The sequence below is a fragment of the Scyliorhinus torazame genome, chromosome 8, assembly GCF_047496885.1.
Source record: "Scyliorhinus torazame isolate Kashiwa2021f chromosome 8, sScyTor2.1, whole genome shotgun sequence".
Lineage (NCBI taxonomy): Eukaryota > Metazoa > Chordata > Chondrichthyes > Carcharhiniformes > Scyliorhinidae > Scyliorhinus > Scyliorhinus torazame.
The window spans coordinates 165,750,885-165,766,615 of NC_092714.1; positions in this window are offsets into that span (position 1 = coordinate 165,750,885).

The window sequence follows — 15,731 nt, forward strand, 5'->3', positions numbered from 1 at the left end:
TGTGAAGACTGTGATAATGATGGTTGATGGGTATTCAGGCTGTGGCAGTGTGACTGTGATCGTTGATGGGTATTCAGGCTGTGAACAGTGTGATAGTGATGGTAGATGGGTATTCAGGCTGAGAACAGTGTGACAGTGATGGTTGATGGGCATTCAGGCTGTGGCAGTATGCTAGTGATGGTTGATGGGTATTCAGGCTGAGAACAGTGTGACAGTGATGGTTGATGGGCATTCAGGCTGTGACAGTATGCTAGTGATGGTTGATGGGTATTCAGGCTGTAGCAGTGTGATTGTGATGTTTGATGGGTATTCAGGCTGGGAACAGTGTGATAATGATGTATGATGGGTATTCAATTTGTGAACAGCGTGATAGTGATGGTTGATGGCTATTCAATCTGGAACGTGATGGATGATGGGTATTCAGGCTGGGAACAGTGTGATAGTGATGGTTGATGGGTATTCAGGCTGTCGCAGTGTGATAGTGATGGTTGATGGGTATACAGGCTGTAGCAGTGTTGTTGTGATGGTTGATGGGTATTCAGGCTGTGAACAGTGTGATCGTGATTGTTGATGGGTATTCAGGCTGAACCATTGTGAATAGATGGTTGATGGGTATTCAGGCTGTGAACAGTGTGATAGTGATGGTTGATGTTTATTCAGGCTGAGTACAGTGTGGTAGTGATGGTTGATGTGTATTCAGGTTGTGGCAGTGTGGTAGTGATGTTTGATGGGTATTCAGGCTGTGCACATTGTGATAGTGATGGTTGATGGCCATTCAAGCTGTGGCAGTGTGCTCGTGATGGTTGATGGGTATTCAGGCTGTGAACACTGTGATAGTGATGTTTGATGGGTATTCAGGCTGTGAACAGTGGGATAGTGATGGTTAATGGGTATTCAGGCTGTGGCAGTGTGATAGTGATGGTTGATGGGTATTCAGGCTGTGAACAGTGTGATAGTGATGGTTGATGGCTATTCAAGCTGTGGCAGTGTGCTCGTGATGGTTGATGGGTATTCAGGCTGTGAACACTGTGATAGTGATGTTTGATGGGTATTCAGGCTGTGAACAGTGTGATAGTGATGGTTAATGGGTATTCAGGCTGTGGCAGTGTGATAGTGATGGTTGATGGGTATTCTGGCTGTGAACAGTGTGACAGTGTTGGTTTCTGGGTATTCAGGCTGTGGCAGTGTGATAGTGATGGTTGATGGGTATTCACGCTGCGGCAGTGTGATAGTGATGGTTGATGGGTATTCAGGCTGTGGTAGTGTGATTGTGATGGTTGATGGGTATTCAGGCTGAACCAGTGTGACAGTAATGCTTGATGGGTAGACAGGCTGTGAATAATGTGATAGTGATTGTTAGTGGGTACTTAGTCTTTGAACAGTGTGTCAGTGATGGTTGATGAGTATTCAGGCTGTGAACAGTGTGACAGTGATGGTTGATGGGTATTCAGGCTGTGAACAATGTGATAATGATGGTTGATGGGTATTCAGGCTGAACCAGTGTGACAGTGATGGTTGGGGGGTATTCAGGCTGTGAACAGTGTGATAGTGATGGTTGATGGGTATTCAGGCTGTAGCAGTGTGATTGTGATGGTTGATGGGTATTCAGGCTTTACCAGTGTGACAGTGATGGTTGATGGGAATTCATTCGGTGAACAGTGTGACAGTGATGGTTGATGGGTATTCAGGCTGTGAACAGTGTGACAGTGATGGTCACATAGATACATAGAAGATAGGAGCAGGTTGAGGCATTATGGCCCTTTGAGCCTGCTCTGCCATTCATCACGATCAGGGCAGCACGGTAGCATTGTGGATAGCACAAATGCTTCACAGCTCCAGGGTCCCAGGTTCGATTCCGGCTTGAGTCACTGTCTGTGTGGAGTCTGCACATCCTCCCCGTGTGTGCGTGGGTTTCCTCCGGGTGCTCCGGTTTCCTCCCACAGTCCAAAGATGTGCGGGTTAGGTGGATTGGCCATGCCAATTTGCCCATAGTGTCCAAAATTGCCCTTAGTGTAGGGTGGGGTTACTGGGTTATGGGGATAGGGTGGAGGTGTGGACCTTGGGTAGGGTGCTGTTTCCAAGAGCCGGTGCAGACTCGATGGGCCGAATGGCCTCCTTCTGCACTGTAAATTCTATGATAATCTATGATCATGGCTGATCATCCAACTCAATAGCCTAATCCTGCTTTCTCCCCATTGGCTTTGATCCCATTTTCCCCAAATGCTCTATCCAGCCACTTCTTGAATATATTCAGAGAGGGATTCTCTAAACCCGCGGCTGAGTATAAACGCCATTGTGTTTAACGACTGCGTGAACGGACCGACCCGCGACTAATTCTGGCTGCAAAAGGGGCCAGCACGGCACTGGAGCGGTTCATGCCTCTCCTGCTACTTTTCCGGTGTGAACTGGGGGTGCCACGGGATCCGTGCTTGCGCAGTGGCACCGGCGCCAACGAGCACATGTGCAGTGGCTTACTTCAACGCGCCGGCCCCGACGCGAGATGCGCAGGACTACAGGTGCCGGCATGGAGGAAACGAGGCCCCCAGCCAGAGAGGCTGGCCCGCCGATCGGTGCCCCGATCACGGGCAATGTCACATTGGGGGCCCCCACGGGGTCGGACACCCCCTCAACCCCCACAGGCTGCCCCCAGTCCCTTCCATACCGAGTTCCCGCCGGCTGAGAGCATGTGTGGATGACGCCGGCGGGACTCTGCGTTTTCACGACGGCCGCTCAGCCCATCCTGGGCCAAGAATCGGCAGGGTAACTGCGTAGAGCGGCCCCTGACCGGTGCTGCGCCAAACACGCCGGCGCCAATTGCTTTAATTCTCTGCTCTGCGGTGAATCGCGTGCCGGCATCAGGATGGCATGGCGCGCTTCGTGTCGGTCACTGGGATTCTCAGTCCCAGCCTCAGGCTGAGAGAATGCCGCCATCAAAATTTTAACATCAACTACTGTGCAATGAATTCCACAGGCTCACCACTCTTTGTGTGAGAAGAAATGTCTCCTTTTCTCTGTCCGAAATGGTTTACCTTCTGTCCGAAATGGTTGTTGGGTATTCAATCTGTGAACAGTGTGATAGTGATGGTTGATGGGTATTCAATCTGCAAACAGAGTGACAGTGATGGTTGATGGGTATTCAATCTGTAAACAGAGTGACAGTGATGGTTGATGGGTATACAGCCTGTGAACAGTGTGATCGTGATGTTTGATGGGTATTCAATCTGTGAACAGTGTGATCGTGATGGTTGATGGGTATTCATCATGTGAACAGTGTAATCGTGATGGTTGATGGGTATTCAGGCTTTACCAGTGTGACAGTGATGGTTGATGGGAATTCATTCGGTGAACAGTGTGACAGTGATGGTTGATGGGTATTCAGGCTGTGAACAGTGTGACAGTGATGGTCACATAGATACATAGAAGATAGGAGCAGGTTGAGGCATTAAGGCCCTTTGAGCCTGCTCCGCCATTCATCACGATCATGGCTGATCATCCACTTCAATAGACTAATCCTGCTTTCTCCCCATTGGCTTTGATCCCATTTTCCCCAAGTGCTATATACAGCCACCTCTTGAATATATTCAGAGAGGGATTCTCTAATCCCGCGGCTGAGTATAAACACCGTCGTGTTTTACGACTGTGTGAACGGACCGACCCGATGACTAATTCTGGCTACAAAAGGGGCCAGCACAGCACTGTGCCAGTGTGATCGTGATGGTTGATGCGTATTCAGGCTGAACCAGTGAGACAGTAATGGTTGATGGGTATTCAGGCTATGAACAGTGTGATAGCGATGGATGATGAGCGCATGCGCAGTGGCTTACTTCAACGCGACGGCCCCGACGCGAGATGGCGCAGTACTACAGGTGCCGGCACAGAGGAAATGAGGCCCCCAGCCAGAGAGGCTGGCCCGCCGATCGGTGGGCCCCGATCACGGGCCAGGCCACATTGGAGGCCCCCACGGGATCAGACACCCCCTCACACCCCACAGGCAGCCCCCAGACCCTTCCACACCGAGTTCCCGCTGGCTGGGTGCAGGTGTGGACGGCGCCGGCAGGACCCGGTGTTTTCACGACGGCCGCTCAGCCACCCTGGGCAGAGAATCGGCCGGCCAACTGCGTAGAGTGGCCGCTAGATGGCGCCGCGCCAAACACGCCGGTGCCAATTGCTTTAATTCTCTGTTCTGCGGCGAATCGCGTGCCGGCGTCGGGACGGCATGGCGCGCTTCGTGTCGGACACTGGGATTCTCAGTCCCAGCCCCAGGCTGAGAGAATCCCGCCATTCAGGCTCTGGCAGTGTGACAGTTATGGTTGATGGGTATTCAGGCTGTGGCAGTATGATAGTGATTGTTAATTGGTATTTCGGCTGTACCAGTGTGATTGTGATGGTTGATGGGTATTCAGGCTGTGAAGACTGTGATAATGATGGTTGATGGGTATTCAGGCTGTGGCAGTGTGACTGTGATCGTTGATGGGTATTCAGGCTGTGAACAGTGTGATAGTGATGGTAGATGGGTATTCAATCTGTGAACAGTGTGAACGTGATGGTTGATGGGTATTCAGGCTGAGAACAGAGTGACAGTGATGGTTGATGGGCATTCAGGCTGTGGCAGTATGCTAGTGATGGTTGATGGGTATTCAGGCTGTAGCAGTGTGATTGTGATGTTTGATGGGTATTCAGGCTGGGAACAGTGTGATAGTGATGGTTGATGGGTATTCAGGCAGTAGCAGTGTGTTAGTGATAGTTGATGGGTATTCAGGCTGTAGCAGTGTGGCAGGGATGGTTGATGGGTATTCAGGCTGTGAACAGTGTGATAATGATGTATGATGGGTATTCAATTTGTGAACAGCGTGATAGTGATGGTTGATGGCTATTCAATCTGGAACGTGATGGATGATGGGTATTCAGGCTGGGAACAGTGTGATAGTGATGGTTGATGAGTATTCAGGCTGTCGCAGTGTGATAGTGATGGTTGATGGATATTCAGGCTGTAGCAGTGTTGTTGTGATGGTTGATGGGTATTCAGGCTGGGAACAGTGTGATAGTGATGGTTGATGGGAATTCAGGCTGTAGCAGTGTGTTAGTGTTGGTTGATGGGTATTCAGGCTGTGAACTGTGTGATAGAGATGGTTGACGGGTATTCAATCTGTGAACAGTGTGATCGTGATGGCTGATGGGTATTCAGGCAGTGGACAGTGTGATTGTGATGGTTGATGGGTATTCAGGCTGTGGCAGTGTAATAGAGATTGTTAATGGGTATTCAGGCTGTGCCAGTGTGATTATGATGGTTGATGCATATTCAGGCTGAACCAGTGAGACAGTAATGGTTGATGGGTATTCAGGCTATGAACAGTGTGATAGCGATGGATGATGGGTATTCAGGCTGTAGCAGTGTGATAGTGATGGTTGATGGGTATTCAGGCTGTAGCAGTGTGAGAGTGATGGTTGATGGGTATTCAGGCTGTGAACAGTGTGACAGTGAGGGCTGATGGGCATTCAGGCTATAGCAGTGTGACAGTGATGGTTGATGGGTATTCAGGCTGTGAATAGTGTGATATTGATGGTTGATATGTATTCAGGCTGTGAGCAGTGTGGTAGTGATGATTGTTAGGTATTCAGGTTGTGGCAGTGTGACGGTGATCATTGATGGGTATTCAGGCTGTGAACAATGTGGCAGAGGTGGTTGATGGGTATTCACTTTGAACAGTGTGGTGGTGATGTATGATGGGTATTCAGGCTGATCCAGTGTCATAGTCATGGTTGATCAGTGTGATAGTGATGTATAATGGGTATTCAATTTGTGATTGGGTATTCAATGGGCAGTGTGACAGTGATGTATAATGGGTATTCAATTTGTGAACAGTATGATAGTGATGGTTGATTGGTATTCAATCTGTGAACGTGATGGTTGATGTGTATTCAGGCTGGGAACAGTGTGATAGTGATGTTTGATGGGTATTCAGGCTGTCGCAGTGTGATAGTGATGGTTGATGGGTATTCAGGCTGTAGCAGTGTGATTGTGATGGTTGATGGGTATTCAGGCTGGGAACAGCGTGACAGTGATGGTTGATGGGTATTCAGGCTCAACCAGAGTGACAGTGATGGCTGATGCGTATTCAGCCTGTGGCAGTGTGACAGTGATGTTTGATGGGTATTCAGACCGTGAACAGTATGATAGTGATAGTTGATGGGTATTCAGGCGGAACCAGTGTGACAGTGATGGTTGATGGGTATTCAGGCTATGAACAGTGTGATAGTGATGGTTGATGGGTATTCAGGCTGTGCACTGTGTGACAGCTATGGTTGATGGGAATTTATTCTGAATTCAAATCAAGCTGGGAACAGTGTGACAGTGATGGTTGATGGGTATTCAGGCACTGGCAGTGTGTTAGTGATCGTTTATGGGTATTCAGGCTGTAGCAGTGCGGCAGAGATGGTTGATGAGTATTCAGGCTGTGAACAGTGTGATAGTGATGTATGATGGGTATTCAATTTGTGAACAGTGTGATCCGTGATGGTTGATGGGTATTCAATCTGTGAACGTGATGGTTGATGGGTATTCAGGCTGTAACAGTGTGCTAGTGATGGTTGATGAGTATTCAGGCTGTAGCAGTGAGATTGTGATGGTTGATGGGTATTCAGGCTGTGAATTGTGTGATAGAAATGGTTGATGGGTATTCAATCGGTGAACAGTGTGATCGTGATGGTTGATGGGTATTCAGGCAGTGGACAGTGTGATGGTAATGGTTGATGGGTATTCAGGCTGTGAACATTGTGATAGTCATGGTTGATGGGTATTCAGACTGTCGCAGTGTGACAGTGATTGTTGATGGGTATTCAGGCTGTAGCAGTGTGACAAAGATTGTTAATGGGTATTCAGGCTGTACCAGTGTGATTGTGATGGTTGATGCATATTCAGGCTGTGAACAGTGTGATAGTGATGGTTGATGGGTATTCAATTTGTGAACAGTGTGATAGTGATGGTTGATGGGTATTCAGGCTGTCGCAGTGTGATAGTGATGGTTGATGCATATTCAGGCTGTGAACAGTGTGATAGTGATGGTTGATGGGTATTCAATTTGTGAACACTGTGATAGTGATGGTTGATGGGTATTCAGGCTGTACCAGTGTGATTGTGATGGTTGATGCATATTCAGGCTGTGAACAGTGTGATAGTGATGGTTGATGGGTATTCAATTTGTGAACACTGTGATAGTGATGGTTGATGGGTATTCAGGCTGGGAACAGTGTGATAGTGATGGTTGATGGGAATTCAGGCTGTAGCAGTGTGTTAGTGTTGGTTGATGGGTATTCAGGCTGTGAACTGTGTGATAGAGATGGTTGACGGGTATTCAATCTGTGAACAGTGTGATCGTGATGGCTGATGGGTATTCAGGCAGTGGACAGTGTGATTGTGATGGTTGATGGGTATTCAGGCTGTGGCAGTGTAATAGAGATTGTTAATGGGTATTCAGGCTGTGCCAGTGTGATCGTGATGGTTGATGCGTATTCAGGCTGAACCAGTGAGACAGTAATGGTTGATGGGTATTCAGGCTATGAACAGTGTGATAGCGATGGATGATGGGTATTCAGGCTGTAGCAGTGTGATAGTGATGGTTGATGGGTATTCAGGCTGTAGCAGTGTGAGAGTGATGGTTGATGGGTATTCAGGCTGTGAACAGTGTGACAGTGAGGGCTGATGGGCATTCAGGCTGTAGCAGTGTGACAGTGATGGTTGATGGGTATTCAGGCTGTGAATAGTGTGATATTGATGGTTGATATGTATTCAGGCTGTGAGCAGTGTGGTAGTGATGATTGTTAGGTATTTAGTTTGTGGCAGTGTGACGGTGATCATTGATGGGTATTCAGGCTGTGAACAATGTGGCAGAGGTGGTTGATGGGTATTCACTTTGAACAGTGTGATGGTGATGTATGATGGGTATTCAGGCTGATCCAGTGTCATAGTCATGGGTGATCAGTGTGATAGTGATGTATAATGGGTATTCAATTTGTGAATGGGTATTCAATGGGCAGTGTGACAGTGATGTATAATGGGTATTCAATTTGTGAACAGTATGATAGTGATGGTTGATTGGTATTCAATCTGTGAACGTGATGGTTGATGTGTATTCAGGCTGTCGCAGTGTGATAGTGATGGTTGATGGGTATTCAGGCTGTAGCAGTGTGATTGTGATGGTTGATGGGTATTCAGGCTGGGAACAGCGTGATAGTGCTGGTTGATGGGAATTCAGGCACTAGCAGTGTGTTAGTGTTGGTTGATGGGTATTCAGGCTGTGAACTGTGTGATCGTGATGGTTGATGGGCATTCAGGCAGTGGACAGTGTGATAGTGATGGTTGATGGGTATTCAGGCTGAGAACAGTGTGACAGTAATAGTTGATGGATATTCAGGCCTTAGCAGTGTGATAGTGATGGTTGATGGGTATTCAGGCTGTGAACATTGTGATAGTCATGGTTGATGGGTATTCAGGCTGTAGCAGTGTGACAGTGATTGTTGATGTGTATTCAGGCTGTAGAAGTGTGACAAAGATTGTTGATGAGTATTCAGGCTGTCAGCAGTGTGATTGTGATGGTTGATGGGTATTCAGGCTGTGGCAGTGTGATAGTGATGGTTGATCGGTTTTCAGGCTGTGGCAGTGTAATAGAGATTGTTAATGGGTATTCAGGCTATACCAGTATGATTGTGATGGTTGATGCGTATCCAGGCTGGGAACAGAGTGATAGTGATGGTTAATCGGTATTCAGGCAGTGAACAGTGTGATCATGATAGTTGATGGGTATACAGGCTGTGGCAGTGTGACAGTGATGGTTGATGGGTATTCAGGCTCAACCAGTGTGACAGTGATGGCTGATGCGTATTCAGCCTGTGGCAGTGTGACAGTGATGTTTGATGGGTATTCAGACTGTGAACAGTATGATAGTGATAGTTGATGGGTATTCAGGCTGAACCAGTGTGACAGTGATGGTTGATGGGTATTCAGGCTATGAACAGTGTGATAGTGATGGTTGATGGGTATTCAGGCTGTGCACTGTGTGACAGCTATGGTTGATGGGAATTTATTCTGTGAACAGTCTGATAGTGATGGTTTATTGGTACTTAGGCTGTTCCAGTGTGACAGTGATGGTTGGTTTGAATTCAATCTGTGAACCGTGTGACAGTGATGGTTGTTGGGTATTCGGGCTGTGAACAGTGTGACAGTGATGGCTGATGGGCATTCAGGCTTTCGCAGTGTGATTGCCATGGTGATGGGTATTCAGGCTGTAGCAGTGTGACAGTCATGGTGGATGGGTATTCAGGCTGTGAATAGTGTGATCATTGATGTGTATTCAGGATGTGAGCAGTGTGGTAGTGATGGTTGTTAGGTATTCAGGCTGTGGCAGTGTGACAGTGATCATTGATGGGTATTCAGGCTGTGAACAGTGTGACAGATGTGGTTGATGGGTATTCACTTTGAAGAGTGTGATGGTGATGTATGATGGGTATTCAGGCTGATCCAGTCTCATAGTCATGGTTGATGGGTATTCACGCTGTGAACAGTGTGACAGTGATGGTTGATGGGTATTCAGGCTGTGGCAGTATGATAGTGATTGTTAATGGGTATTCCGGCTGTACCAGTGTGATTCTAATGGTTGATGGGTATTCAGGCTGTGAGCACTGTGATAATGATGGTTGATGGGTATTCAGGCTGTGGCAGTGTGACAGTGATGGTTGATGGGTATTCAGGCTGTAGCAGTGTGATTGTGATGGTTGATGGGTATTCAGGCTTAGAACAGTGTGACAGTGATGGTTGATGGGGATTCAGGCAGTAACAGTGTGTTAGTGATTGTTTATGGGTATTCAGGGTGTAGCAGTGTGGCAGAGATGGTTGATGGGTATTCAGGCCTTGAACAGTGTGATAGTCTGTATGATGGGTATTCAATTTGTGAACAGTGTGATCCGTGATGGTTGATGGGTATTCAATCTGTGAACGTGATGGTTGATGGGTATTCAGGCTGTAACAGTGTGCTAGTGATGGTTGATGGGTATTCAGGCTGTAGCTGTGTTATTTTGATGGTTGATGGGTATTCAGGCTGGGAACAGTGTGATAGTGATGGTTGATGGGAATTCAGGCTGTTGCAGTGTGTTACTGTTGGTTGATGGGTATTCAGCCTGTGAATTGTGTGATAGAGATTGTTGATGGGTATTCAATCTGTGAACAGTGTACTCGTGATGGTTGATGGGTATTCAGGCAGTGGACAGTGTGATAGTAATGGTTGATGGGTGTTCAGGCTGTGAACAGTGTGATAGTGATAGTTGATGGGAATTCAATCGGTGAAGAGTGTGAATGTGATGGTTGATGGGTATTCAGGCTGTGATAGTGTGACAGTGATGTTTGATGGGTATTCAGGCTCAACCAGTGTGACAGTGATGTCTGATGGGTATTCAGGCTGTGGCAGTTTGACAGTGATGGTTGATGTGTATTCAGTCTGTGAACAGTATGATAGTGATAGTTGATGGGTATTCAGGCTGAACCAGTGTGACAGTGATGGATGGTGGGTATTCAGGCTATGAACAGTGTAATAGTGATGGTTGATGGGAATTCAGGCTGTGCAGTGTGAGACAGCTATGGTTGATGGGAATGCATTCTGTGAACACTCTGATAGTGATGGTTTATTGGTACTTAGGTGGTACCAGTGTGACAGTGATGGTTGATTGGTATTCAATCTGTGAACCGTGTGACAGTGATGGTTGTTGTGTATTCGGGCTGTGAACAGTGTGACAGTGATGGCTGATGGGCATTCAGGCTGTCGCAGTGTGATTGCCATGGTTGATGTGTATTCAGGCTGTAGCAGTGTGACAGTGATGGTTGATGGGTGTTCAGGCTGTGAATAGTGTGATATTGATGGGTGATGTGTATTCAGGATGTGAGCAGTGTGGTAGTGACGGTTGTTAGGTATTCAGGCTGTGGCAGTGTGACAGTGATCATTGATAGGTATTCAGCCTGTGAACAGTGTGACAGAGGTGGTTGCTGGGTATTCAGGCAGTAGCAGTGTGTTAGTGATCGTTTATGTGTATTCAGGCTGTCGCAGTGAGGCAGAGATGGTTGATGGGTATTCAGGCTGTGAACAGTGTGATAGTGATGTATAATGGGTATTCAATTTGTGAACAGTATCATAGTGATGGTTGATGGGTATTCAATCTGTGAACGTGATGGTTGATGTGTATTCAGGCTGGGAACAGTGTGATAGTGATGTTTGATGGGTATTCAGGCTGTCGCAGTGTGATAGTGATGGTTGATGGGTATTCAGGCTGTAGCAGTGTGATTGTGATGGTTGATGGGTATTCAGGCTGGGAACAGCGTGATAGTGATGGTTGATGGGAATTCAGGCACTAGCAGTGTGTTAGTGTTGGTGGATGGGTATTCAGGCTGTGAACTGTGTGCTAGAGATGGTTGATGGGTATTCAATCTGTGAACAGTGTGATCGTGATGGTTGATGGGTATTCAGGCAGTGGACAGTGTGATAGTAATGGTTGATGGGTATTCAGGCTGTGAACATTGTGATAGTCATGGTTGATGGGTATTCAGGCTGTAGCAGTGTGACAGTGATTGTTGATGTGTATTCAGGCTGTAGAAGTGTGACAAAGATTGTTGATGAGTATTCAGGCTGTCAGCAGTGTGATTGTGATGGTTGATGGATATTGAGGCTGTGGCAGTGTGACAGTGATGGTTGATCGGTTTTCAGGCTGTGGCAGTGTAATAGAGATTGTTAATGGGTATTCAGGCTGTACCAGTATGATTGTGATGGTTGATGCGTATCCAGGCTGGGAACAGTGTGATAGTGATGGTTAATGGGTATTCAGGCAGTGAACAGTGTGATAATGATAGTTGATGGGTATACAGGCTGTGGCAGTGTGACAGTGATGGTTGATGGGTATTCAGGCTGTGAACAGTGTGACAGTGATGGTTGATGGGTATTCAGGCTCAACCAGTGTGACAGTGATGGCTGATGCGTATTCAGCCTGTGGCAGTGTGACAGTGATGTTTGATGGGTATTCAGACTGTGAACAGTATGATAGTGATAGTTGATGGGTATTCAGGCTGAACCAGTGTGACAGTGATGTTTGATGGGTATTCAGACGGTGAACAGTATGATAGTGATAGTTGATGGGTATTCAGGCTGAACCAGTGTGACAGTGGTGGTTGATGGGTATTCAGGCTATGAACAGTGTAATAGTGATGGTTGATGGGTATTCAGGCTGTGCACTGTGTGACAGCTATGGTTGATGGGAATTCATTTTGGGAACACTCTGATAGTGATGGTTTATTGGTACTTAGGTGGTACCAGTGTGACAGTGATGGTTGATTGGTATTCAATCTGTGAGCCGTGTGACAGTGATGGTTGTTGGGTATTCGGGCTGTGAACAGTGTGACAGTGATGGCTGATGTGTATTCAGGCTGTTGCAGTGTGACAGTGATGGTTGATGGGTATTCATGCTGTGAATAGTGTGATATTGATGGTTGATGTGTATTCGGGATGTGAGCAGTGTGGTAGTGACGGTTGTTAGGTATTCAGGCTGTGGCAGTGTGACAGTGATCATTGCAAGTGTTGGGCACACTGGATAAGTGGGGCTTGTTCAAGGATCAGCTACTGCGTGTTCTTGATAAGTATGTACCGGTCAGGCAGGGTGGAAGGCGTCGAGCGAGGGAACCGTGGTTTACCAAGGAAGTGGAATCTCTTGTTAAGAGGAAGAAGGAGGCCTATGTGAAGATGAGGTGTGAAGTTTCGGTTGGGGCGATGGAGAGTTACAAGGTAGCGAGGAAGGATCTAAAGAGAGAGCTAAGACGAGCAAGGAGGGGACATGAGAAGTATTTGGCAGGAAGGATCAAGGAAAACCCAAAAGCTTTCTATAGGTATGTCAGGAATAAGCGAATGACTAGGGAAAGAGTAGGACCAGTCAAGGACAGGGATGGGAAATTGTGTGTGGAGTCTGAAGAGATAGGCGAGATACTAAATGAATATTTTTCGTCAGTATTCACTCAGGAAAAAGATAATGTTGTGGAGGAGAATGCTGAGCCGCAGGCTAATAGAATAGATGACATTGAGGTGCGTAGGGAAGAGGTGTTGGCAATTCTGGACAGGCTGAAAATAGATAAGTCCCCGGGACCTGATGGGATTTATCCTAGGATTCTCTGGGAGGCTAGGGAAGAGATTTCTGGACCTTTGGCTTTGATTTTTATGTCATCATTGGCTACAGGAATAGTGCCAGAGGACTGGAGGACAGCAAATGTGGTCCCTTTGTTCAAAAAGGGGAGCAGAGACAACCCCGGCAACTATAGACCGGTGAGCCTCACGTCTGTAGTGGGTAAAGTCTTGGAGGGGTTATAAGAGACAAGATTTATAATCATCTAGATAGGAATAATATGATCAGGGATAGTAAGCATGGCTTTGTGAAGGGTAGGTCATGCCTCACAAACCTTATTGAGTTCTTTGAGAAGGTGACTGAACAGGTAGATGAGGGTAGAGCAGTTGATGTGGTGTATATGGATTTCAGCAAAGCGTTTGATAAGGTTCCCCACGGTAGGCTATTGCAGAAAATACGGAGGCTGGGGATTGAGGGTGATTTAGAGATGTGGATCAGAAATTGGCTAGCTGAAAGAAGACAGAGGGTGGTGGTTGATGGGAAATGTTCAGAATGGAGTACAGTCACAAGTGGAGTACCACAAGGATCTGTTCTGGGGCCGTTGCTGTTTCTCATTTTTATCAATGACCTAGAGGAAGGCGCAGAAGGGTGGGTGAGTAAATTTGCAGACGATACTAAAGTCGGTGGTGTTGTCGATAGTGTGGAAGGATGTAGCAGGTTACAGAGGGATAGAGATAAGCTGCAGAGCTGGGCTGAGAGGTGGCAAATGGAGTTTAATGTAGAGAAGTGTGAGGTGATTCACTTTGGAAGGAATAACAGGAATGCGGAATATTTGGCTAATGGTAAAGTTCTTGAAAGTGTGGATGAGCAGAGGGATCTAGGTGTCCATGTACATAGATCCCTGAAAGTTGCCACCCAGGTTGATAGGGTTGTGAAGAAGGCCTATGGCGTGTTGGCCTTTATTGGTAGAGGGATTGAGTTCCGGAGTCGGGAGGTCATGTTGCAGCTGTACAGAACTCTGGTACGGCCGCATTTGGAGTATTGCGTACAGTTCTGGTCACCGCATTATAGGAAGGACGTGGAGGCTTTGGAGCGGGTGCAGAGGAGATTTACCAGGATGTTGCCTGGTATGGAGGGAAAATCTTATGAGGAAAGGCTGATGGACTTGAGGTTGTTTTCGTTGGAGAGAAGAAGGTTAAGAGGAGACTTAATAGAGGCATACAAAATGATCAGGGGGTTAGATAGGGTGGACAGTGAGAGCCTTCTCCCGCGGATGGAAATGGCTGGCACGAGGGGACATAGCTTTAAACTGAGGGGTAATAGATATAGGACAGAGGTCAGAGGTAGGTTCTTTATGCAAAGAGTAGTGAGGCCGTGGAATGCCCTACCTGCTACAGTAGTGAACTCGCCAACATTGAGGGCATTTAAAATTTTATTGGATAAACATATGGATGATAATGGCATAGTGTAGGTTAGATGGCTTTTGTTTCGGTGCAACATCGTGGGCCGAAGGGCCTGTACTGCGCTGTATTGTTCTATGTTCTATGTTCTATGTTTATTGGTATTCAGGCTGTGAACGTTGTGATAGTCATGGTTGACGTGTATTCAGGCTGTACCAGTGTGATAGTGATGGTTGATGGGTATTCAGGCTGTAGCAGTGTGACAAAGATTGTTGTAGGGTATTCAGGCTGTGAACAGTGTGACAGTGATGGTTGATGGGTATTCAGGCTGTAGCAGTGTGACAGTGATCATTGATGGGTATTCAGGCTGTGAACAGTGTGACAGTGATGGTTGATGGGTATTCAGGCTTTGCAGCAATGTGATTGTGATGGCTGATGGGTATTCAGGCTGTAGCAGTGTGACCAAGATTGCTGGAGGGTATTCAGACTGTGAACAGTGTGATAGTGATGGTTGATGAGTATTCAGGCTGTGGCACTGTGACAGTGATGGTTGATGGGTATTCAGGCTGTGGCAGTGTGATAGTGATTGTTAATGGGTATTCAGGCTGTACCAGTGTGATTGTGATGGTTGATGGGTATTCAGGCTGTGAACAGTGTGATAGTGATGGTTATTGGGTATTCAGGCTGTAGCGGTGTGGCAGTGATCATTGATGGGTATTCAGGCTGTGAACAGTGTGACAGTGATGGTTGATGGTTATTCAGGCTTTGCAGCAGTGTGATTGTGATGGTTGATGGGTATTCAGGCAGTAGCAGTGTGACAAAGATTGTTGATGGGTATTCAGGCTGTGAACAGTGTGATAGTGATTGTTGATGGGTATTCAGGCTGTGGCAGGGCGACAGTGATGGTTGATGGGCATTCAGGCTGAGGAAGTGTGATAGTGATGGTTGATGGGAATTCATTCTGTGAACAGTCTGATAGTGATGGTTTATTGGTATTTAGGCTGTAGCAGTGTGATTGTGATGGTTGATGGGTATTCTGGCTTTACCGTGTGACCGTGATGGTTGATGGGTATTCCATCTGTGAACCATGTGACAGTGATGGTTGATGAGTATTCGGGCTGTGAATAATGTGACTGCGATGGTTGATGGGAATTCATTCTGTGAACAGTCTGAAAGTGATGGTGTATT